Source organism: Lepus europaeus (genome assembly GCF_033115175.1).
Source record: "Lepus europaeus isolate LE1 chromosome 21 unlocalized genomic scaffold, mLepTim1.pri SUPER_21_unloc_2, whole genome shotgun sequence".
Classification (NCBI taxonomy): Eukaryota; Metazoa; Chordata; class Mammalia; order Lagomorpha; family Leporidae; genus Lepus; species Lepus europaeus.
This window is the reverse complement of record NW_026909007.1, coordinates 409,867-434,155: the sequence shown is the minus strand read 5'-3', so window position 1 is coordinate 434,155 and position 24,289 is coordinate 409,867. Positions and strand designations below refer to the sequence as shown.

General features: G+C 38.4%; 1 protein-coding gene across 3 annotated transcripts in view; it reads right to left on the bottom strand.

Moving 5' to 3' along the window:
- Window positions 1-24,289, bottom strand: part of LOC133754322 (MAP/microtubule affinity-regulating kinase 3-like) — a 134,393-nt gene that overhangs the window by 72,862 nt on the left and 37,242 nt on the right. The window contains exons 1-3 of one of the 3 annotated variants that reach the window (XM_062184783.1): window positions 16,305-16,576; window positions 14,546-14,636; window positions 13,277-13,410 (exon numbers count right to left, since the gene is read on the bottom strand). The gene's annotated coding sequence lies outside the window, so the exon portion shown is untranslated. Of the gene's footprint in view, window positions 1-13,276; window positions 13,411-14,545; window positions 14,637-16,304; window positions 16,577-24,289 lie in introns of those variants that run through there. The other 2 variants (XM_062184782.1, XM_062184781.1) reach the window with 2 other exon arrangements.

The following is a 24,289-nucleotide window of genomic DNA, read 5'->3' as shown; positions in this document are numbered from 1 at the left end:
CAATTACTAGCTAAGAATAAAACTTTAGAAACATGACAGAGTGATACGCTATAGAGAATATTGCAAGAAAGAAAAGATGAAAGAGAGTGAGGGAATATTGATGAGAGCTGAACATCAGAGAAAGTGTATACCATAACATTTGTCTATTCAATTTTAGAGAGTCACAATCTTTTCTAAAAAATATCAGAAAAATAAAATATTGCACACTTTGTGATTCATTGTGTCAAAAAATGGAATATGATGAAATTCAACTGATCCTGGCACTAAAGTCAGTAGAGATTGTCTAAGATTTTCATTGAAGTCTTGCTAATGCTACACATCATGTTCAATACATCATTTAATATAAGTACAAATTGAATGGGCTTTTGCTTTATTAAAGTTTTGTTTATTGAATGGTTTAATTTACAGCAACAGCATCAAGATGGTTAATTTACATAAAAATTTTATTCATATACAAGTACAACAATGCATGTAGAATGCTATTATTGTACAAGTACAATGTGTACAACTAAAAGGGAATGGCTGAGGTTAAGGGAATGGCTGAGGTTAACACAGAGGAAAAGGTAAAATGAGGCATATCTTCCTACAGGGGAATATTTTCACATAAATAAATCCATTTAACTGGATATTCACAACTCTTGACCTATACTACGTGTGAGAGTTTATTTTGTTAATTTTCCATTAGCTATTGTTATACAATGCCAGTTAAGAAGAGGTTCGCAAAAACAATTGTGTTACAAGCAGCAAGGGAGAAAAGTAGAGACCTTTTCAGAGGAGGTTCAAAGGCTAATGGTGATTTGTGCTTGAAGGAACCACTTCTCAGTCTGCTTTGAATTGAAGAGATGGTAAAGCTATGTTTCCTCTTGGAAAACTATTGTTTTAACACTCTACCACCCTGTCAGCTGAGTAAGAAGGTCAGAAAAACTTAATTCAGCAAGCCAATGAATGGTAACTTTTAGTTTAAACCTAGCTCTATCTCATTGCTCAGTCTCTGATTTTTTGATACATATCAATAAAATTTTATTAGCTATTTCTATTAGTATTACTCTGAACATTATTCATGTTATTTGTAAATACAAATGATTCAACCTTTATTTGTAAATACGAAACACTCAAGTAATGGTGCAACGATCTTACTAAATATTGCCACTTCTCAATTGATTCCTCCAATGCAAAGTGGCCCTTCAAAAGTAGTTCTGGCAATTCCTACCAAGTGTCCAACTGCTCATTAAGAAAGAAAATGTGTTTCACATATGCTTGTCTTTGACCTTTCTTTTGTAGAGCACTTTACACTTAGGGTTTCATTGCCTCCTCAGAAATCCTGACAATACTTGGTGAGATTTACAAAATAGTAACTTGATCAGTTTGCCTTGGGGCCACCCAGCAAGTCAGTTGCAGCCAAATAAAGAGCAGACCTCAGACATTTTGATTCTCTCTCCCTATCTTTTACTTTATATTATACAAAAATATTTATATATCAAAAATAGCAATTTCTCCTTAAAATTTATTCAATACCTCAGTTTGATCAAGAAATTATGCAAAGCAAACTTGAGAAGTTTAACTCAGCTCATAATATTTCAGGTGCTAGATATATAAAACTAAAGATTGTTCAGCTGTTAGCACCAGTAAGGTAGAACTTTCTGAGCCATAGGAATGACACTGTGGAGCAGCATGTCATGCTGCCTTTTGTTAAACTGCTAACTCATATCAAGATGACTTTTCAAGTCCCTGCTTCTTGGCTTCTGATCCAGCTCTCCATTAATGCACTTGGGAAAGTAGCAAAAGATGGCCCAAGAACTTGGGTCCCTGCCACCTAGAATCCAGAGAGGCAATTGGAGTCCTTATTATATATAGCTAATGACTTGATAAAAAAGATGAAGTGACTTGTTCAAGTCACATAACTAACTGCTAAGTACAAGTGAGAGATCCTGACCTTCATTACATAACATTGTATTTATGGTCTATTTAATAGCTTTCTTTCTTTACAAGAGTGATAAATAGCTTAATCCTTGATCACAAGGATGCATCAATCCAACAAGTCAAATATGACACAGCTTAGAATGTCCATTTAGGAAAGATGTTTGCCTTATTCGGTTTACACAGCAAGGAAGTTGAAATAGTTAATTTCAAAACTAATCGACATGAATTACATCTGATGAAAAACAAATAAGAAAAAAACAGAACAACCTCTAAATATTCTAAGCAGTTAAAACTTAATAATACAATTTAGAAACATGTCAAAATGTGTTTTGTGATTCAATGAAAAGAAATTCAAAATTCTTAATATCAAGTCAGCTTACCAAAAGATTAAGAAAGTAGAACATAAATCCAAGTAATGATAAAGCACTGTGATCATTAATCAACAAAATTAAAGTCCCTTTTTGCTCAACTTTTGTTTTAGGTCCAGTCGACATGAAATAAAATGGAATGTAACTAGGCCTAATGAGAAAGAGTTTAGTGTATACGTTCCATACTAGATTGCTTTAATAAATAGTAATATCACAATGGCACAGTATGTTCAGAAACTAAATATAGATATTAGTAAAATTTCATTAATAAACACAGAGAAGTATTTTGGATACACAGGTTTGATCTGTTAAATCCTTAAAGATGAAAATCTAATCCTTGTGAATTTCTTGTCTCACCCAAGGAGCAAATCATTACAGCCACAATAATGTGAACAATAAAAGTACTTATTTTTCACATATAAATTGATTCCATAGATAATTGACAATGAGTATATTAAATATTTATAACATCTTTGTGTTTTGTACCTAAGTTTGTATATTGAGTTAGGAGACCAAAAGGAAAAATCCAAAGGATAGGATCAAAAAAATGTGTATGTTTGAAATAATAGAGAATAAAACTTCAGATTTTTTTTCAATTTAGAAGCTTGATCTATGAAGCAAATAGAGTGACAAAAGTACATTAAAAGACAATGCCAGTGAGAATTAAGAGAAATTCTTTTCCATAACGAACAAATTACAGATGATGTTTACCTCTTTGAAATTAAGAAAGGAAATTATAATGTATTACTTGAGATATAAAATTAGCCATGACAAAAAGAAAGTACTTAACAATATCTGTTAGTAAGAATGAGTCAGGGTGGGCATATTGGCACAGTGGTTAAAGATACCTTTGGGACATCCACAACCCATATCAAAGTGCCTGGATTTGAGACCTGACTCTGCTTCTGATCCAGCCTCCTGCCAAAGGAAACTCAGGTGGAGTTCCTGGCTTCTACTTTAGGGCTGACCACATCCTGGATGTTGCTGGCACTGGGGAGTGAACAAGAGGATAAAAGATCTCTCCGCCGGGATAACTCTATCATTCTTTCAAATAAATAAATAAATAAAATATATCACATTGAAATTAAAGAGATTACGTGAGCCCTAGGGAATGCAAAAATAGATTTTTTATATATATTTATTTCACAGACATATATATCAATGACAATTTTAGATTTGATTGAATGAGTAACTCTGACTTAATTTTATCATGAATATAATCCATTATCAGTAATCAAAACTCATTAAAGCAAAACAAAATTATAAAATAAATCACCATTCTAACAACATTTAACTAATATATTGTTAGAAAGATAGCCCATGTCTTGGAATGAACTTAATTGGCAGATTGATAGTTATTGCATATACATTAGAATAAATGAAAACAGTCCCCAGCTTATCATGAATATTAGGAACAAACCAGTAAAAATGCAAGCTAGTTCATTGGTGAGTATATTAATTCAATCTCACTGTTATCTGTGTTAAAAAATGTCTTTTAGAATTGAAATTTTAAATAACACTTTGAAATTAGTTGAAGATCATACTCTATATAAAACTGACTAAAATTGTTAGACGTTTTGAGAAAATAGATTTATGAACTCTAATAATTATCATCCTGTATATTTTTATTATTCACTCAGTGGGAATACTTAGCAACAGAAACAATGTTTTTCAAACGAGTGAGAACAAATCAGAACCATATATTCTAAGTGATTAAAATTAACCCATATTATTTTAATATTATTAATATTCTATTAATATGTCAGAATTCCAGAGTCAGCTTTTTTTTTTGTTCCTGGCAAGCATTTTCATGCATTTTGAAAGGTAGGAATATTTCAGTTCTTTTTTTTTTTTTGACAGGCAGAGTGGATAGTGAGAGAGAGAGACAGATAGAAAGGTCTTCCTTTTTGTCGTTGGTTCACCCTGCATTGGCCGCTGCGGCCAGCGCATCATGCTGATCCAAAGCCAGGAGCCAGGTGCTTCTCCTGGTCTCCCAGGCGGGTGCAGGGCCCAAGGCCTTGGGCCATCCTCCACTGCCTTCCCGGGCCATAGCAGAGAGCTGGCCTGGAAGAGGGGCAACCGGGATAGAATCAGGCGCCTCGACCGCGACTAGAACCCAGTGTGCCGGCGCCGCAAGGTGGAGGATTAGCCTGTTAAGCCACGGTGCCAGCCAGAATATTTTAGTTTTTAAGTACAATTTTAATTATAATATAAATGATGGAATGCATTTTAAGCAAGATGCTAAAATTTGAAATAATGTATTATAAAAAGTCTCAGATTAATTAAGAATTAAAGCAGTACACATGTATTATTCTGTCCTATGGAACATAATGTTTGCATAGCTATTTATACGTAGTGTAAAAGTTTCTGTTTGTGAATCTGACAAAAATATTTCTTAAGGTGAGTTGAGTGTCAAGAAATCTTTATTCCTGGCTTAGCTTTGCAAGTACGTGGTTATGTGACAGTACACAAATTAGTCACCTCTCTGCATTCATTTCACATCATTTTAAGTTATAAAATTCTAACCAATGAATATATTTCTAAGTTTTTAAATTGTCTTTTATACTCCTTAAGGTACAAAATACATTCTAAAGTCATCCCCCAGGACAAATTGGTCATTATAAGCAACTAAAATAACCAATGTAAAAAAGCCAAATGCCTTACATTAGCCCTATCTATTGAATGATGACAGTAGGTTCCAGGAACTTCTAGCAAACTGTAAAGTCTACTGCAACTAGAAACATAATGTAAATAAATTGAGCTGAGGTGTAAAACAGTAGGAGTTGAGCTGTAGAGAGCATACTTAATAAAAAAAAATGGGCAGGTTCATTTCACTGTGGCATTGGGAGGAAGTAGGCCTGGGATTTCATGTCTGGAATTTCTGCATAGAATTCATAACTCTGTTTCTTTTATATGAAATTACCAATTTTTAAATAGAGTAAATAAATTTATATTAAGAGAGTCAAACAAAACAAATCTACTGTCCATGTTGGTCCCATTGAAAATAATATTTTTCATGTACTTTTTCTTTTAACAATCTCTTTCTTTACTTGAAAGACAGAAAATGAGAAACACAGAGAACTTTCATGTACCAATTCACTCTTCTCAAGTGCCAAAAATAGGCGGGGTTTGGTCAGGCCTAGGTATGGAACTTGGAACTCCATCTGGGTCTCCCATGTTTGTGGCAAGGACCCAAATAGTTGGACCATTATCTACTGCCTTCCTGGGCATCACAAGGTTGCTGAATCAGAAGCAGAGTGATTGAACCAGCACTTCCATATGGGATGTGAGTGTTTTAAGGCACAGCCTAACCCACAGGGCCACAACACTCACACCTGCCACTTTGCAGTTAACAATTAAGAAATTTTAGTCCAATGTTACATAATAGAACACTTTATAGAAATATTTTAGCATGCTAGTTTTAACTAATGTTTAATTTATTTGAATATACCAATTTAACACTGAGGTTAAAGTAAGGTACTTTTCCAAACTTATGATATGCTTTGCTTCCTATTGAGATAATATCTGATTGAACCATTACCAGGTATGTGCATTTATAGATGCATTTTATCCAAAGAACTTTCCCACTTATCAGCCTCTAAAATGAAAAAACCTATATGTCTTTGGATCATAAGGAAGCGAAAATTGATTGTGAACTTGAAAAGGTAATGGTGAAGGTACTTCAAAAAGCTCAAAGGAAAATGAAATTAAAAGGTAAGTTCATTGTTGTGCAAAAAGATTGAATTACATGCATAGTTTTTTTTTATTGGTAACACACATTTTCCACGAAGTTTTAGGAGACTGTTCACATGCATGGCTTTAAAACATTTTTGCCTTAAAATAAACTTGCATTGTAATCCCATTTTTCAGGACCTTTTGAAGTCCCTAGTATTATTTTAATGTAATTCTGTGAGATGCATGAAATATGTCAATGTAGCATACTGGAGTATAATACTTTTCCAGTAGTTCAATTTGGATGGTATTTGAAGTAGAAAAATAATGCTATAATTTACAGTGTTATGAAATAAGTAATGTTATATTTACAATTATTCAGCATTCCAAAAACTAAGCAACTGTAAACAAACACACACAACACTCTGCCCATAGGGGTCTAACAACAATGCTAAAACCATATTCATCTCCAACAAAATTTATTCAATAAAAAATTGAGCTCAATGTTCAGACTGTATTATTTGTGTGTGTGTGTGTGTGTGTGTGTGTGAAGCCCACTGTATATACAAGTGCCTAGAATACTGACTGGCATGTGGTCAGTGTTCAACAAATATTTTTGGAATATATGAATACATGACACTCATTTGAGGAATGGCTTTTGTCTTCCCCATGGGCATAAATGTACAATGGTAGCATTAGAGAAATTGTTGAGAATTGTAGTAGGCAAAAAACCTTCCCAGAACCATAGGCATTGTGGGAGGGCAACAACAGAAAAGACAGTCTTACAAACCCTCTGCACAGAAGGATCTGAAGGGAAGGGAGTTCGCTATCTCTATAAGAAGAGAAAGGTGAACCAAACAGGCCATGTGGATTATCTACAGCAGAGAAATAAAACAGCTTTTCTATCAGTGAGCTTACGGTGTCACCTGTTTGTTTTGAACTAAAAGATTGAAAGAGAGTTGTGTTATTCAGGTTCAAACCCTTCACTGGCCTCTCAACTTTGACAAGGTACCTTAACAACTTTAGACATTTTAGTTATTGGTTCAAAGATAAAATGGTATGGGTGTGCACAGGGTTTGTAGCCTCAGTTGCAAATAACTTGCAGCAAAACTAATTCAATTTAATTTTACTCTGGCACAGTGAGTGAGTGTTGAGATTGGCCATTTGCAGCTCAAAGAAACTGAACTATGCTGTGCTTTTTGGATAAAACTTTTTCTACCACATGTATCCCATGTGATATACTTGTACCACACTTAAATAGCATTTCTTCTCATTGCCTATTAGGAAAGGGATTATAGTATTAATACAGCTTTGAAGGTTTTGAATGGAAATGTTTAATTTCAGTGAAATTTTTCAAATAACATGACACTATTTGTTAACTCTTACAAGGTTGATGGTATCTAAGGTGCCCACATTTCATTAAAATTACTAAATTCTTTAATTTCTACATTTTAGAATGTCAAACGACCCAGATATTATCTATTTTACCTGAAGAAACTCTGAAAAAAGTACAGACAATTGGTTTTTGGTGAATTAAAAAAACTGAATGTCCCAAGTTCTACAGTATAGAATGCATCTCTCTGGCTTTTTTAGTTATTTTTTTCTACTTTCTCTCCATGCGGTAGATAATTATTCCATTGCTCATTACAAGCTAGGAATCAGTTTTCAGAGAACAAAATCACCATCTGCATTTGCAGTATCAATCAGTAACATATATCTTTAGGTCTTTAGATCTGACAGAGACCTTGGATATCACCTTAGGCCAATTTGACATTTATATTTATGTGTGTGTATGTGTGTGTGTGCATGTATATATCATGGTTCTACCATAGATCTACTATGAACTATACATACAGTGTTCCAGCTAGGAAGAAAAGTCAAGTTTAAGTAGATTTCTGTTCTCCAGAGATACTAGTCTAGTAAAGAATCAGAATTTCTCACTGCTATGATTTGAATGTGGTTTCTCTCCTCGGAAACTGATCTTGAAATGTAATCTCCATTACCAGATATTCCAAGAACAAATGTGGAACCTGTAATAGGTGAGTAAAGCTCTGCCCCCATGAATGGATTAATGCATGCATCCAGTCAAGGATTAATGTGTTGGATTTCCTCAAGGGTATTTTTTCTAATATCTTTATGAGAGTATTTTTCTCATACTTTGAATCAGAGTATTATTTTTCTAGAGGTTCTGGATGACACATTTCTGAGTTTCTCCCATGCCCCTGCCTTTGCCTAGGTGATGCCCTACACTGCCTCAGGACTCTGCCAGCAGGAAAGCAGTCCCCAACTGGGCCCCTATTGTTGGGCTACCAATGTCAGCCAGAATAAAGGTTTTCTTTTTAGAATTTATTCAATCTGTGTTGTTGTGTTGTTAGCAATGGAAGATGGGAATGAGAATAAGCACCAATATCAGTATTAAAATGTTAATTATGATGTTGATGAAGTCACTTTGGCTCAACCATGGAGGTGATGAATGACAATATTGAGTGAATGAAAATAGTAAGTTTGCTAATTCAACAAACCACTGATTTGAAAACCACTCATCTTGTTTAATCTCTTTATTATTTTAAGGCTTTTTAAATCCATAGGGAATTGGTATAGAGCAAAGGGTGACATAAAATCCTAGAATAGGGGCTTGTGTTGGGGCATAAATCCAGTTAAGCCAGCAAATCGAAGCATCTAATATGAGCACTTATTCTAGTTCAAGCTGTTCCACTTCTGACCTAAATCCATACTAATGCATGCTGAAAAGCAATGGAAAATGGCCCAACTGGTTGGACTCCAATACCCACACCAGAGACCCAGATGGAGTTTCAGAACCCTACTTTCATCCTGCCTCAACCCCGAGCATTACTGCTATTTGGGGAGTGAACAGATGATCTTTCTTTCTTCTCTCTTCTCCTTTCTCCTCTTTCTTTTCCTCTTCTCTCTCTCTCTCCAACTCTATTTATCTCAAATAAATAAATACTTTTTTTAAAAAAAATTCTGACAAAATATCTCCTTTAAAACAAGTCTCAGCAGTATAAGCACAGAAGTTTACACCATTAATGCTTACATTAAAAAAGAGAATTGGGGCTGGCATTGTGGCAAAGTGGGTAAAGTAGACACTCGAGATACCTCTATCACATATGGGTGGTGGGTAGAGTCCTGGATGCTCCACTTCCAATCCAGCTCCCTGCTGATGTGCCTGGAAAACAGGGAAGGATGGTCCTAGTGTTTGGGCCCCTGCACCCATATGGGAGACCCAGAAGAAACTCCTGGCTCCTGGCTACAGATCTGCCCAGCTGTAGTGGCCATTTGGGGAGTGAACCAGAAGATGGAAGATTCTCTCTCTCCCCCATTCTTTCCCTGTAAACTCCATTTTTTAATTTCTGTTTGCTGTGAAAGGTCTTTATTTCACCTTCATTCACAAATGAGAGCTTTGAAGGATATAATATTCTGGGCTGGCAGTTTTTCTCTCTCAGTACCTGGGCTATATCTCGCCATTATGAAAAACTCATGGCCAGCATTCTATTGAATGGGGAAAAGTTGGAAGAAATTCCACTGAGATCTGGTACCAGACAGGGATGCCCACTCTCACCACTGCTGTTCAACATAGTTCTGGAAGTTTTAGCCAGAGCTATTAGGCAAGAAAAAGAAAGTAAAAAGATACAAATTGGGAAGCAAGAAGTCAAACTATCCCTCTTTGCAGACGATATGATTCTTTATTTAGGGGATCCAAAAAACTCTACTACGAGACTATTGGAACTCATCGAAGAGTTTGGCAAAGTAGCAGGATATAAAATCAATGCACAAAAATCAACAGCCTTTGTATACACAGGCAATGATGCCATGGCTGAGGAAGAACATCTAAGAACAATCCCATTCACAATAGCTACAAAAACAGTCAAATACCTTGGAATAAACTTAACTAAGGACGTTAAAGATCTCTACGATGAAAAGTACAAAACCTTAAAGAAAGAAATAGAAGAGGATACCAAAAAATGGAGAAATCTTCCATGCTCATGGATTGGAAGAATCAATATCATCAAAATGTCTATTCTCCCAAAGCAATTTATACATTCAATGCAATACCAATCAAGATACCGAAAACATTCTTTTCAGATCTGGAAAAAATGATGATGCTGAAATTCATATGGAGACAAAGAAGACCTCGAATAGCTAAAACAATCTTGTACAACCAAAACAAAGCCAGAGGCATCACAATACCAGATTTCAGGACATACTACAGGGCAGTTGTCATCAAAACAGCATGGTACTGGTACAGAAACAGATGGATAGACCAATGGAACAGAATAGAAACACCAGAAATCAATCCAAACATCTACAGCCAACTTGTATTTCATCAAAGATCCAAAACTAATCCCTGGAATAAGGACAGCCTATTCAATAAATGGTGCTGGGAAAATTGCATTTCCATGTTCAGAAGCATGAAGCAAGACCCCTACCTTTCACCTTACACAAAAATTCACTCAACATGGATTAAAGAGTTAAATCTATGACAAAAAACCATCAAATTATTAGAGAGTATTGGAGAAACCCTGCAAGATATAGGTACAGGCAAAGACTTCTTGGAAAAGACCCCAGGAGCACAGGCAGTCAAAACCAAAATTAACATTTGGGATTGCATCAAATTGAGAAGTTTCTGTACTTCAAAAGAAACAGTCAGGAAAGTGAAGAGGCAACCGACAGACTGGGAAAAAATATTTGCAAACTATACTACAGATAAAGGGTTGATAACCAGAATCTACAAAGAAATCAAGAAAATCCACAACAACAGAACAAACAACCCACTGAAGAGATGGGCCAAGGACCTCAATAGACATCTTTCCAAAGAGGAAATCCAAATGGCCAACGGACACATGAAAAAATGTTCAAGATCACTAGCCATCAGAGAAATGCAAATCAAAACCACAATGAGGCTTCACCTCACCCCGGTGAGAATGGCTCACATTCAGAAATCTACCAACAATAGATGCTGGAGAGGATGTGGGGAAAAAGGGACACTGACCCACTGTTGGTGGGAATGCAAACTGGTTAAGCCACTATGGAAGTCAGTCTGGAGATTCCTCACAAACCTGAATATAACCCTACCTTACAACCCAGCCATCCCACTCCTTGGAATTTACCCAAAGGAAATTAAATTGGCAAACAAAAAAGCCATCTGCACATTAATGTTTATTGCAGCTCAATTCACAATAGCTGAGACCTGGAATCAACCCAAATGCCCATCAACAGGAGACTGGATAAAGAAATTATGGGACATGTACTCCATAGAATACTATACAGCAGTAAGAAACAATGAAACCCAGTCATTTGCAACAAGATGGAGGAATCTGGAAAACATCATGCTGAGTGAATTAAGGCAGTCCCAAAGAGACAAATATCATTTGTTTTCCCTGATCGGCGACAACTAACTGAGCACCAAAGGGAAAACTTGTTGAAGTGAAATGGACACTATAAGAAACAATGACCTGATCAGCTCTTGTCCTGACTGTTAATGTACAATGTAATACTTTATCCTTTTTAGTATTTTGTTTTGGCTGTTGTTGTTCTAGTACTAGTGATTGAACTCTGTAATTAACACACAATTTTTTTTTTGACAGGCAGAGTGGATAGTGAGAGAGAGAGAGACACAGAGAAAGGTCTTCCTTTTTGCTGTTGGTTCACCCTCCAATGGCCACTGCAGCCAGCGCACCTCGCTGATCTGAAGCCAGGAGCCAGGTGTTTCTCCTGGTCTCCCATACTTGTGCAGGGCTCAGACTTGGGCCATCCTCCACTGCCTTCCCGGGCCATAGCAGAGAGCTGCCTGGAAGAGGGGCAACCGTGATAGAATCGGCGCCCAAACCGGGACTAGAACCCGGTGTGCTGGCTCCGCAAGGTGGAGGATTAGCCTGTTATGCCACGGCGCCGGCCAGTATTATTCTTGGGTGTTTAAATTTTAACTAAAAAGTGATCCCTGTTAAATATAAGAGTTGAAAAAGAGAGGGAGGAGATGTACAATTTGGGACATGCTCAATCGGACTTGCCCCAAATGATGGAGTTAGAAATGGGCCAGGGTATTCCAATACAATCCCATCAAGGTGGCATGTACCAATGCCATCTCACTAGTCCAAGTGATCAATTTCAGTTCACAATCGATGGCTCTGATAGGTCTAAGAGTCAAAGGGATCACACAAACAAGACTAGTGTCTGCTAATACTAACTGATAGAATCATAAAGGGAAAAAACGATCCAACATGGGAAGCAGGATACACATCAGACTCATAGAATGGTAGATGTCCCTAATAGCACTCTGGCCTCAGAATCAGCCCTTAAGGCATTTGGATCTGGCTGAAGAGCTCATGATAGTATTGTAGGCATGGAAAGCCAAGACACTCTGGAAAAAAAAAGGAGACCTAAATGAAAGATCTCTGCAAGTGAGATCCCAGTGGAAAGAACAGGGCCATCAAAGAGGGAGGTACTTTTCTCTGAAGGGAGGAGAGAATTTCCACTTTGACTATGACCCTATCGGAATAAGATCAAAGTCGGCAAACCCTAAAGGCTTCCATAGCCTTGGCAACTCATGACTAGAGTCTAAGGAGATTACTGATGCCATAAACAAGAGTATCAAATTGTTAAATCAACAACAGGAGTCACTGTGTACTTATGTCCTACGTGGGATCTGTCCTTAATGTGTTGTCCAATGTGAAGTGATGCTATAACTAGTACTGAAACAGTATTTTTGCACTTTGTGTTTCTGTGTGGGTGCAAACTGATGAAATCTTTACTTAGCATATACTGAATTGATCTTCTGTATATAAAGATAATTGAAAATGAAAAAAAAAACCTGGTGTTAAATTGGATATTGCATAAAAAATTAATCAATTTTTTAAAAATATCAGGTAGGATTTCTGTCTTTAATGTGCTGCACACTGTTATTTAATGCTATAACTAGTACTCCAACAGAATTTTTTCACTTTATGTTGCTATGTGGGGGAAAACTGTTGAAATCTTTACTTAATATATACTAAACTGATCTTCTGTATATAAAGAGAAGTGAAAATGAAACTTGATGTGAATAGAAGGGGAGATGGAGGTGGAAAGGGGAGGGTTGCAGGTGGGAGGGAAGTTATGGGGGGGAGGCATTGTAATCCATAAGCTATACTTTGGAAATTTATATTCATTAAATAAAAGTTAAAAAAAGAAAGAAAATAACACAGATTTATAATATGGAAACTGGGAATAAAATGAACAGAATTGGCATTTGTCTTAGTGCAGTTTCTGTTACTAACAACACAATACAACTGGGCCAAGTACACAGGAAAAAGACTTACCCTGGTTGTGACAGTGGCCCAAGTTTGGGAGGCCACATCTGGTGATGGCTTTCTTGCTGGTGGAGACATCATCTTGCAGGTGGAGGGCTCCAGTCACTACGGAGCTTCTGTTGCTGGTCTGTTCTCAAGATAATCTGTTAACCCAACAATCACATGCATAGGTTAACCCAGTCATGAGAAGGTCCCACCTTGGTCCCATTTCTTAATATCTCATAATGGAGATTAAATTTCAACAACAGTTTCAGAGGAGGCAGATACATTTAGACAATAGCAACAATCTATAACTGTTTCAAATATCATCTGACCACGTGCTCTTCTTATAAAATTTTGCAGAACTCATTACTGAGACATTTTGTAAGCTTCACATGTCATGTTTTAGGTCCAACATACTTTTTAGTTTATTTTTGTTTATTACACATAATATTTTATTAAGCCATGAAGCTAAAATTATTACTTGTCATTTGTATAGGAATTATTTTGAAAATATAATGAGACTATAAAAATATCTAGAAATAACAGTTGCTGGAATAACCTTAATCTATTTCTCTGCGGTTTGAAGGATTTAGATGAGGTACATAAAAGAAGTGGTAAGATGGAATTGGGTGCTATCTATATATTTTATGAATTATTTTTTCATTTTTAAAAGTCAAACATGCAAAAGTACCCCAGGCTGTACTTGAGTTCACTCTACAAAGACTTTATGCCTCCCAGTAGATTTATGGTAGGAAGTGGCACTGAGAACTAGGGAAAAGGTGAAATAGGCAAATCTAAGAAAAAGAATAATTTTTGTGAATAATTAAATCACTAGGGATGAGATGAGCTAACAGCATGAAAATTTTCCAGAAGGAGCTTGCCTAAAATGGACTTGGAAATATTCAAGGTGCCTCCTTTGATGTTACTATGAAGTAGTCAAATTAAAATTAACCAGTATTTACAAAAGAATTAGTTTGTCAGATATGTTATTAAATAACACTCCCATTACATAGCATGCTTTTGTGATGACAAGTGTAATTGTCTCCCAGCGATTGAAACTGAAGGGAGAAATGTGGATTTCCAGACCAGTGAGATCTCTTAAATAAAGGGAATTGAATGATCATTAGAAAAACAGACAACTAAGAGGGTCTCAGGATTAGACAATAAATTATATATAGTAAAACTTTATGAGATCAGCATATTCTTTCTCTAGGAAATTGGACCAAATGCTCACAGAGCTAGGATTGAATGCTGAAAGTATCTAGAGTGGTAGTGCTATTAAGTTGTGGCAACTACCTGAAATTCCAGCCAGTGACTTCTCAGAAGTTTCAGCTGAGCAGTTCAACCCACAGCCAAAATCAGGATCATGAGACCACTGGAAATATTCCTGGTTGGACACAGAAAGAACCCTATGATAATGATGGGGTTGCTAGAAACAACATCTGAGGTTTGTTAATACATCTCTGTTTTTTAAGAAAGCATGGACAACACTTACTCTATCAGCAACTGAAGAATTAACCAGAGTAAAATCCATTTTGTGTGTATATTCCTCTGAGGAAATTCATAGACCAACTTTGTGATCTATTGTTTTTGGAACTGCTCCACATTAGAGATGCCTTCATACTTTATTCAAGAATTATTTTATTTGTAATAAAAAAAAATTCAAGACACCAAGAAGAGAAATCTAGAACAAGGTTGGTTCATATTCAGTTTGTTATTGTGAAAATAAATACACAATACACACAATACAGTTATCTAGTATGTGCCTAAATGTTGAAAATAACAAGAGTTTGGGGCAGACATAGTGATACAGCAAATTAACCGAGTGCTTGGGATGCTTGCATCCCATGTTCGACTACCTGGGATCAAGCTCCACCTCTGCTTCTAATCCAGCTTCCCATTAATTAATCCTAGGAGTCTGGGGCTAATGGCCCAGGTGCCTTGACTTCTGCTATCCATACAGAACACCAAGGTGGATTTTCTGAGCTCCTGACTGTACTTTGGCCCAATTCTGGCTACTGTGGGCCTTTGGAGAGTGAATCACTGAGCCAAAGTTTCTATTTCTCCCTCTATCCTTCTATCTCTGATTTTTTTTCCTGTCTTGTTCTCACATTTTCTGTCACTCTGCCTTTCAAGAATGTGAAAACAAACAAGTAAAAACAAAAACAAAAACAGCAAGTGTCCAGTTGGTCTTGAACCCCAGCTGGCATTCCTTGTTGAGGTAGTGATTTATGAAAAGGCAAGCATTTGCAATTTCCAAGAAAACTGCTGATCTTTACTATTACGAAATTCCTGGATACTAATGAATAACTTCTAGGCCCTGAGAAGACAAGATTCACCTGTCTCAATCCCACTCACTTTTTGTTTTTCTGACAGATTTATTGTTTTTAGTTTATTTGTTTATTTGATAGACTAAGAAACAAAGATAAAGAAATCTTGCATGCATGGTTTCCCTTAGGAATTCCTGCCACAGCCAGGATTGGGCCAGTGTGAAGCCCATGCCTAGGAAAGCAGAGGGAGGCAGCCCAAGGACTTAGGACCCTGAACCCACAATGGAGTATTGCATAAAGTCCCTGGCTTCTGCTTCGGCCTGACCCAGTCCTGGCCTTTGTAGCCACCCGTGGGGGGAACTCCCAGATGGACAATCACTGAGAGAGAGAGAGAGAGACAGAGAGAGAGAGAGAGAGAGAGAGAAAGAGCTCACGATGCCCCCTGCACTGCTTCTCTCCCCAAAAGGCTTCAATGGCTAGCCTGAGCCAGGCAGAAGCCAGGAAGCAGGGGCTCCAGTCAGGATTCCCACGACAGAAGCAGGAAGAGTCCAGAGTACCTGGGCCAACAGTGGCTGTGTCCCTGGGTCAAAGCCTGGAGCAGTGGGCCTGGAAGTGGCCCGGCGGCATTGACGTTGGATGAGGCAATGCGCATAGGTGTCTGCCGGCACCATGGCGGCCTCCCATGAGGAGTGCGCCTGCGCTGACGCTGTGACCTGGAAGTGCAACCGCACAGGCAGCCTCTTCTGCCCTGCAGTGCTCAGGTGGGAGTCCGTGCCCATTCTCACCTGTCCAGGGCCTGCGCAAGCCCTGAGGTGCTGTCCTCCATGCTGCTGGCTGATGCTGCAGGCCAAGCCTGGGGGAGACCCAGCGCCCCCAGGGTCAGGCCGGGATCAGGAGAGGCTGCGGCGGGAGGCGGCGGTTTTGTTTCCTTTGGCTTGTGGAAATATCTGGACGCGGTCCTCTTCTTTGGCCCCTGTGGAAGTCTACAGCTCAGGATTCAACTTTGGTTCCTAAGGAGCAGAAACGTTCTCTCTGCCAGGTGTTTAGCGCAGTGGCATTCCTGTCACTGGGTAGGCGGGTCCCGGGTGCACAAAGCGGGGAGGGGGTGTATGTGAGCGGGGTCGGAGGAGGAGCCAAGGGGGAGAACAAAAAGGGGGCGTGAAGGTGGGGAGGCGAGGAAGGGAGGGGGGAGAGTGACAGGAGTCCCGGTGGGCGGCAGGGCCGGTGGGGGGGGGGGTCGGGAGGTTGGGAAAGGAACTTTTCCCACAGCCCCAGTTCTGTTTTTTGGGGTTTTCTGTCCTTGAGTGGAAGTAGCCTTGACCGCGTCAGTGAGAAGAGGTCGTGATGGCCTCCCTTATCCGGGTTGTTCGGAAGTGTAACGTGTGTGCAGGAAAATGGGCACTGGGCGTTTGAATTAATTTGCACATCATCTGGTGAATTTTCACAGACCACACACACTGAAGAGAAAGCTGAAACGTAAGAGGAACCCCAAGAATTGCTCTGTGCTCTGTTCCAGGCTTCTGACACTTCACAGTAAGTACTAGTTCTTTTTTTTTTCTTTCTCTGTTTAAAGATTGGTTTGAAAGGCAGAGTTATACCTAAGGCGGTGTGGGAGAGATCTTCAATGTATGAATTCTCTCCCCAGGTGGCTACAATGGCCAGAGCTGGGCCAGGACAAAGCAGAAGCCAGGGACTTTACCAGTACTCCAGTGTGAGTTCAGGGGCCCAAGCCCTTGGGCCGCTTCCTCTGTTTTCCCTGGCATGTTAGCAGACAGCTGGATCACAAGTGGAACAAAAGGGAAGGGGGGGGGGTGCGGAGAGCAGATGAAGCCACCGCATCCAGTACGAGCATCCCATATGGGTGTCGGTTCACGTCCAGCTGCTCCGCTTCCGTTCCAGCTCTCTGCTAGGGCCTGGCAAAGCAGTAGAAGGTGGCCCAAGTCCTTTTGGGCCCTGCACCTGTGTGGGAGTCCTGGAGGAAGCTCTTGGCTCCTGGTTTCAGATCAGCTTAGCTCTGGCTCTTGCGTCCATTTAGGGAGTGGACTTGCAGATGGAAGACTTTTCTCTATCTCTCTTTCCCTCTGCCTCTCTGTAATTCTACTTTTTAAATGAATAAGTAAATCTTTAAAATCCAGTTGGCCTCTATATGGAATGACATTGTTCCAGGCAGTGTCACAACCTGCCATGCCACAAGGCAGGTCCCTGTAAGTACTTTTCTGCCCACTGCTTCTTTTTAGCTGAACAAAAACAGGATATGTGAATTTAATCACTAATATATATTTAATAATTTTCATTATACTTTATGTTTCTGTAGTTATTATAAATTATAACATTTAGTAATTATGGAAGCATTGAAGTTTTTGTTTCTCTTTGTGTGAATTTTGGCATATTCTACTTTTCAAGGAATTCACACAGTTCATTTATCTTATGAAATTTTTGGTCCTAGAGTTGTTCATACTATTCCCTTACATTATCTTGATCATGGGGTCATGGTGTCACCGTTTCATTATTAATATTGGTAATTTGCACCCTTTTTTTCTTGGTTGGTCCTGATAAGAAGTTCACGAATTTTGTTGATGTTTTCAAAGAACCACATTTCAGTTTTGTTGATCTTTGTCTGCAGTTGTACTTTTTACAGTTCCATTAACTAGTACCTCTAACTTTCATGATTTATTTTCTTCACCTTGCTTTTTGTGGTTAAGTTGCTTTTCTTCCTCTCACTTCTAGGGTGAAAGTGTAGCTCATTGATCTTGGTTCTTCTTTTCTAAAATATGCATCCATTCATATAAATTGGCAGGATACAGTTTCAATTTAGTTTGAAATATTTTTTATTTGAGATCTATAAACGTGTTATTTTGAGGTTTGTTGATTTTTCTCCAAGTTTTTGATATTTTCCAGCTTTTTTGTACTGACTTCTCAGGTAGTTGCATTGTGATCTGAGAGCTTACATTGTGTGGCACCTCTTCCTTAGGAGTTGAGGTCTGCTCTACACCTACAAACGTGGTCAGAGTGGATGTGCCGTGTGGGTCTGAGAAGTGTGTCGTGTTCTGTTGCTGTGAACGGAGCATCCTCTAAGGATCCATTTGGCACATGGTTGATTTAGGTGCTTTTCTGTTCAGCTACATCCTTACTGATTGTCTAACTGCAGATCTGTTAACGAAAGAGATGTCTTGATGTCTGTGAGTGTGATAGTGCATTCGTTTATTTCTCTTTGTAGTTTAACAATTGTTGTTTATGTATTTTGGCATGAGGTTTGTTTTTGGACTCACAATCATACTCCATTGAAATGTGTATCTTCTGTTCTTTCACGAATCCCAAACCATCTTGGTTATTGTAGGTTTATTGTAAGTCTTGAGACGCAGTATTGTGATTTCACCCAGTTCATTGTTAACATTGTGGACATGATAGTCAATTGTATGAGGTTTTCCTGATTACAGTCAGGTTTGTTTTTTGCTCAAAAACCTCTTGCTGGAATTTTTATTTAGAGTATCTTAAACCTATAGAACCATTTTACAAGATGTGGTATCTTAATAATATTCAACCTTCCAATGCTAAGCACAGCAAATTTACTTAGATCTTCTTTAGTTTCCTTCATCAGCCTGGCCCATTTGGTCTCCCTTAGGGCAGATCACTGTACAGAGCTGCCTGTAATAGGCCTGCCACCTATCTTTACATTGCTTCTCATGTCCAGTTTTCTTTTCCTCCTGGATCTTATTAAAGTAGACCAGAGAATGCAAGTCAAGGGAGTGCTCAGTCCCACTTCTAATTTTTGTTGTCTAGACTAGGAGTCCAGAGTTATAAGCATGTTTCTTATGAATATTTAGCTGGGCTGAGTTACTCTGCTTTCTGAACATGGTTGACCTTTAACAGAACTGACTTATGTCCTTACCCAAACAGCTATGCAAGGATACTGCCAGACTGTCACTACAAAATCTTACCAGTTACCAGCCATGCTTGAAACACCTTGCACCACCAGAGGCAAAACAGATATGTTACTGTGCATGGTGTTGCCTGGCAGCGGCTTTAATTTTCTACACTAGTCTTTAATCCAAGTAATTAAGTAATCTCACAAGGAATAATCATATATGGCAATAGGGTCAAAAAGGCAGGGCAGTTCTTTCATACACAAACATTTTAAGAGTAATATCAAATGAAAACTTAGGAAGCAGATTCAATTATTAGACAACAACTTAGGAAAACACCTACCAGAAGGTCCAATGTCCTTCACAAATTTTAAGAATACATGTACTCGGAAACATCTCTTAAATACCTAACATGGTGTAGCTTGTTTAACCGGCAAATTTAAGCACAAGTATATAAAATATTTTCAGTTTTTTTTCTTTTAACAAGTTTACAGATATTTAGGTTACACGAATTTTTGATCACCTTTAGCCTTTTTACGCGAAACATTCCGTTACAGATTATAATATAATCAAGCTCTACAGCAATATGTAACACTTGAAATAACTTTCTTGTATACGGAACATTTAGACCAGCAGAGACATACATACATAAATGATACAGAGGAGTGTGCCTCTCCAATTCCATGGGGAATATACAGTCACATCAGAATATGAAAAGGATAATAAAGGCCTTGTTCAAAAGCGCCGGGATGCTGGTTGCGGGAGAAAGGAGGGAGCAATTAGCACATATGTAAAATGAGAAATAGTAGTGACAAAGTGTCCGGACTACCCATTCTCTTTTTGTATTATGCGCTAACTCTACCCTATTATTGATAGGAATGCTTCAACAGATTATGCTTAGTTTACTTTACAAAAAAGTGTAATAATTACAAATAATAATAGGCTAATTCCCTCAGATATGTTTCAATTTATCCTTAAAACACATTGACAATTATTATGTTTAACTGCTGGATGTATGCTTGTATGAGAAATTTGTATTGTATTCTTACGATGTGTTAATTATGTCTACCTCTCAATGCAACCCTAGGGCCAAATGTAAGGACAAATTTTTGGGATGGAGAGGCTTGTATCTAGGTTCAGCTCTGGTGGACAAGTAACTTTGTTGCTGAATTACCTTCTCCTGCTCCTTGAGAGCCTGGCCAGTTCCCCAGGAGAAGGATAAAGGAATCTTTCTGATAAACAGGTGGGCACGCTTCCTGTCTTGGCTCTCTGGCCAAGATCCAGGACGGGACGCACTGCTTTCCTAAAATCTCGACAATGAGCCACCCTTGTCCTTGGGGCTTTGAGAGGGAGCCAGAACAAGCCTCTGCTTCATCCCAGGGGAACACACAGTCAAGCTAAATGTTAAACATGCCTGTAATGATTACTGATAATGTCTGATTCTCAGTATGGACTCTTTTCCTGTGCTTTGTAAAGATTACCTAGTGATGCCCACAGCACTATAAATTCTGCTAAACGTAAGTACAATGTAAACATGAATCAATTTGCTACTGTGGCTGAGGTGTTCTGTGACAGTCCCTTTCATGAAAAATTAACAAAATAAATTCACTTAAAAACAGGACATTCAGGACCTGCCGCGCTACATTACAAAAATCATCAAGGAGGACTGCCTAATAAATGAGGGTATTATAAATGTGAGCAGCAGGGACATGTACAAAAATTGTCCAAAAGTCAAAAATCAAAATAGGGCTCCTCCTGGTATTTTCCCCCAGGGCTAAAGGGGAAGGCATTGGGCCAATAAATGTCACTCCAAAACTGATAAAGAAGGTAATTCATTAAAAAACAGAGTTCAAAAAACTGAAAGCGGGGCCAGCCTCAGGCCCTCCCAACAAAAATCAGTGGACCGTCTTGCTATAGTATCATTAAAGTAATGGAGCCATGTTTATTGCAACATTCTGTTAATCTATACTCCTTTACCATCTTTCCTCTAAATAATTTTAGTGTGCACTATAAGGCTTGCAGCGTATTTCTTGCAGATTAAACTAAAAGTAACTAAGTCTGTACACAGCAGACAGCTAAAAAATAATTTGCTGTCACAAATTGGTGTATTCCACAGGATCTGCAAGTATACAAAGCAATGCCTTTCTTTAAAAGGAAAACTAAAGTTGCATGTGTAACCTGTGACGTTCCTGGCTGGAAAGACTCTCAGTTCGCCTCTTTGGCATAGGAATGGTCTCTCTGCTCAGGATTGAGTGAAAATTGAAATGGCAAGTTACGGAGTGCACAGCCTCCACAAGTTATTAAGGTTTTGCAATCGGTAAAATGAAGGGATCCTATCACCAATCAATGGAATGCACCTAATCCAGTACTGGTATGGGACATGGACTCCTAAGGGATGGTTTTTTATGTAGCAAATATGCCTTCACATCGTTAGCCTCTGATAACTTCCGCAACTGCTCCCTGGACTGTGTGGCCCCAATGCTGACATCTGTATTTACAGCGGCAGACACAGTGCATCGGCGGCATGCTTCACCTAAAGACTGTAATGGCAACACCATCCTAATAGGACAGGACACTGCCCTGGCCATGGCTGTATCAGTAGTAAGTGTTCCTAGACTGGCCTTTGGGAATAACCGTGGACTGTAAAGGCTTGCATGTTTAGTGACCAAAACAATTAATCTTACTGCTACTGGACTGTCCAATATAGCCAAAGAATTGGATCAAGTTCACTCAGGAGTACTTTTAAACCATACAGCTAACAATTACTTAATGTTAAAAGATCATATAAGTTGTAAATCTGTAACAGGAAAATGTTGTTTTAACATTACTAACAATGTGCCATACACAGAGTCTGTCGTTAATAAACTTAAGAATAAAATGCAACATATGTTTATTACTAACCCTCTAACATTTGGAGGGTTTCAATGGATTCATTGGTTATTAATACTGACTGGACCACTACTGCTTTTCCTACTTTGTATGGGATATCTTCCGTGTGTTCTGCATTTTATGCTGACTTCGCTACAGTCTGTATGGACTGACATTCATCATTTTTCTTTTTTTTCTTTTTTTTCTTAAACTTTTATTTAATGAATATAAATTTTCAAAGTACAGCTTATGGGTTACAATGGCTTCCCCCTCCCAAACTTCCCTGCCACCCACAACCCTCCCCTTTCCCGCTCCCTCTCCCCTTCCAATCACATCATGATTCATTTTCAATTCTCTTTATATACAGAAGATTAGTTTAGTATATATTAGGTAACGATTTCAACAGTTTGCCCAGTTTTTCACACAAAGTGAAAAAAAATACTGTTGGAGTACTAGTTATAGCATTAAATAACAGTGTACAGCACATTAAAGACAGAGATCCTACATAATATTTTTTTAAAAAATTAATTAATTTTCTATGCCATTTCCAATTTAACACCAGGTTTTTTTTTTCATTTCCAATTATCTTTATATACAGAAGATCGATTTAGTATAAAATTAGTAAAGATCTCATCAGTTTGTACCCACACAGAAACACAAAGTGTAAAAATACTGTTTCAGTACTAGTTATAGCATCACTGCACATTAGACAACACATTAAGGACAGATCTCACTTAGGATGTAAGTACACAGTGACTTCTGTTGCTGACTTAACAATTTGACACTCCTGTTCATGGCGTCAGTAATCTCCCTAGGCTCTAGTCATGAGTTGCCAGGGCTATGGAAGCCTTTAGAGTTCGCTGCCTTTGATCTTATTCCGATAGGGTCATAGTCAAAGTGGAAGTTCTCTCCTCCCTTCAGAGAAAGGTACCTCCCTCTTTGATGGCCCCGTTCTTTCCACTGGGATCTCACTCACAGAGATCTTTCATTTAGGTCTTCTTCTTTTTTTTTCTTTTCCATGGTATCTTGGCTTTCCATGCCTACAATACTCTCATGGGCTCTTCAGCCAGATCCGAATGCCTTAAGGGCTGATTCTGAGGCCAGAGTGTTGTTTAGGACGTCTGCCATTCTAGGAGTCTGATGTGTATCCCACTTCCCATGTTGGATCCTTCTCTCCCTTTTTGATTCTATCAGTTAGTATTAGCAGACACTAGTCTTGTTTGTGTGATCCCTTTGACTCTTAGACCTATCAGAGCCATCAATTGTGAACTGAAATTGATCACTTGGACTAGTGAGATGGCATTGGTACATGCCACCTTGATGGGATTGTATTGGAATTCCCTGGCCCATTTCTAACTCCATCATTTGGGGCAAGTCTAATTGTGCATGTCCCAACTTGTACATCTCCTCCCTCTCTTTTTCCACTCTGAAATTTAACAGGGATCACTTTTCAGTTAAAATTTAAACACCTAAGAATAATTGTGTGCTAATTACAGAATTCAAGCACTAGTACTAGAACAACAACAACCTCAACAAAATACTAAAAAGGATAAAGTATTACATTGTACATTAACAGTCAGGACAAGAGCTGATCAGGTCATTGTTTCTTATAGTGTCCATTTCACTTCAACAAGTTTTCCCTTTGGTGCTCAGTTGTCGCCAATCAGGGAAAACAAATGATATTTGTCTCTTTGGGACTGCCTTAATTCACTCAGCATGATGTTTTCCAGATTCCTCCATCTTGTTGCAAATGACTGGGTTTCATTGTTTCTTACTGCTGTATAGTATTCTATGGAGTACATGTCCCATAATTTCTTTATCCAGTCTCCTGTTGATGGGCATTTGGGTTGATTCCAGGTCTCAGCTATTGTGAATTGAGCTGCAATAAACATTAATGTGCAGATGGCTTTTTTGTTTGCCAATTTAATTTCCTTTGGGTAAATTCCAAGGAGTGGGATGGCTGGGTTGTAAGGTAGGGTTATATTCAGGTTTGTGAGGAATCTCCAGACTGACTTCCATAGTGGCTTAACCAGTTTGCA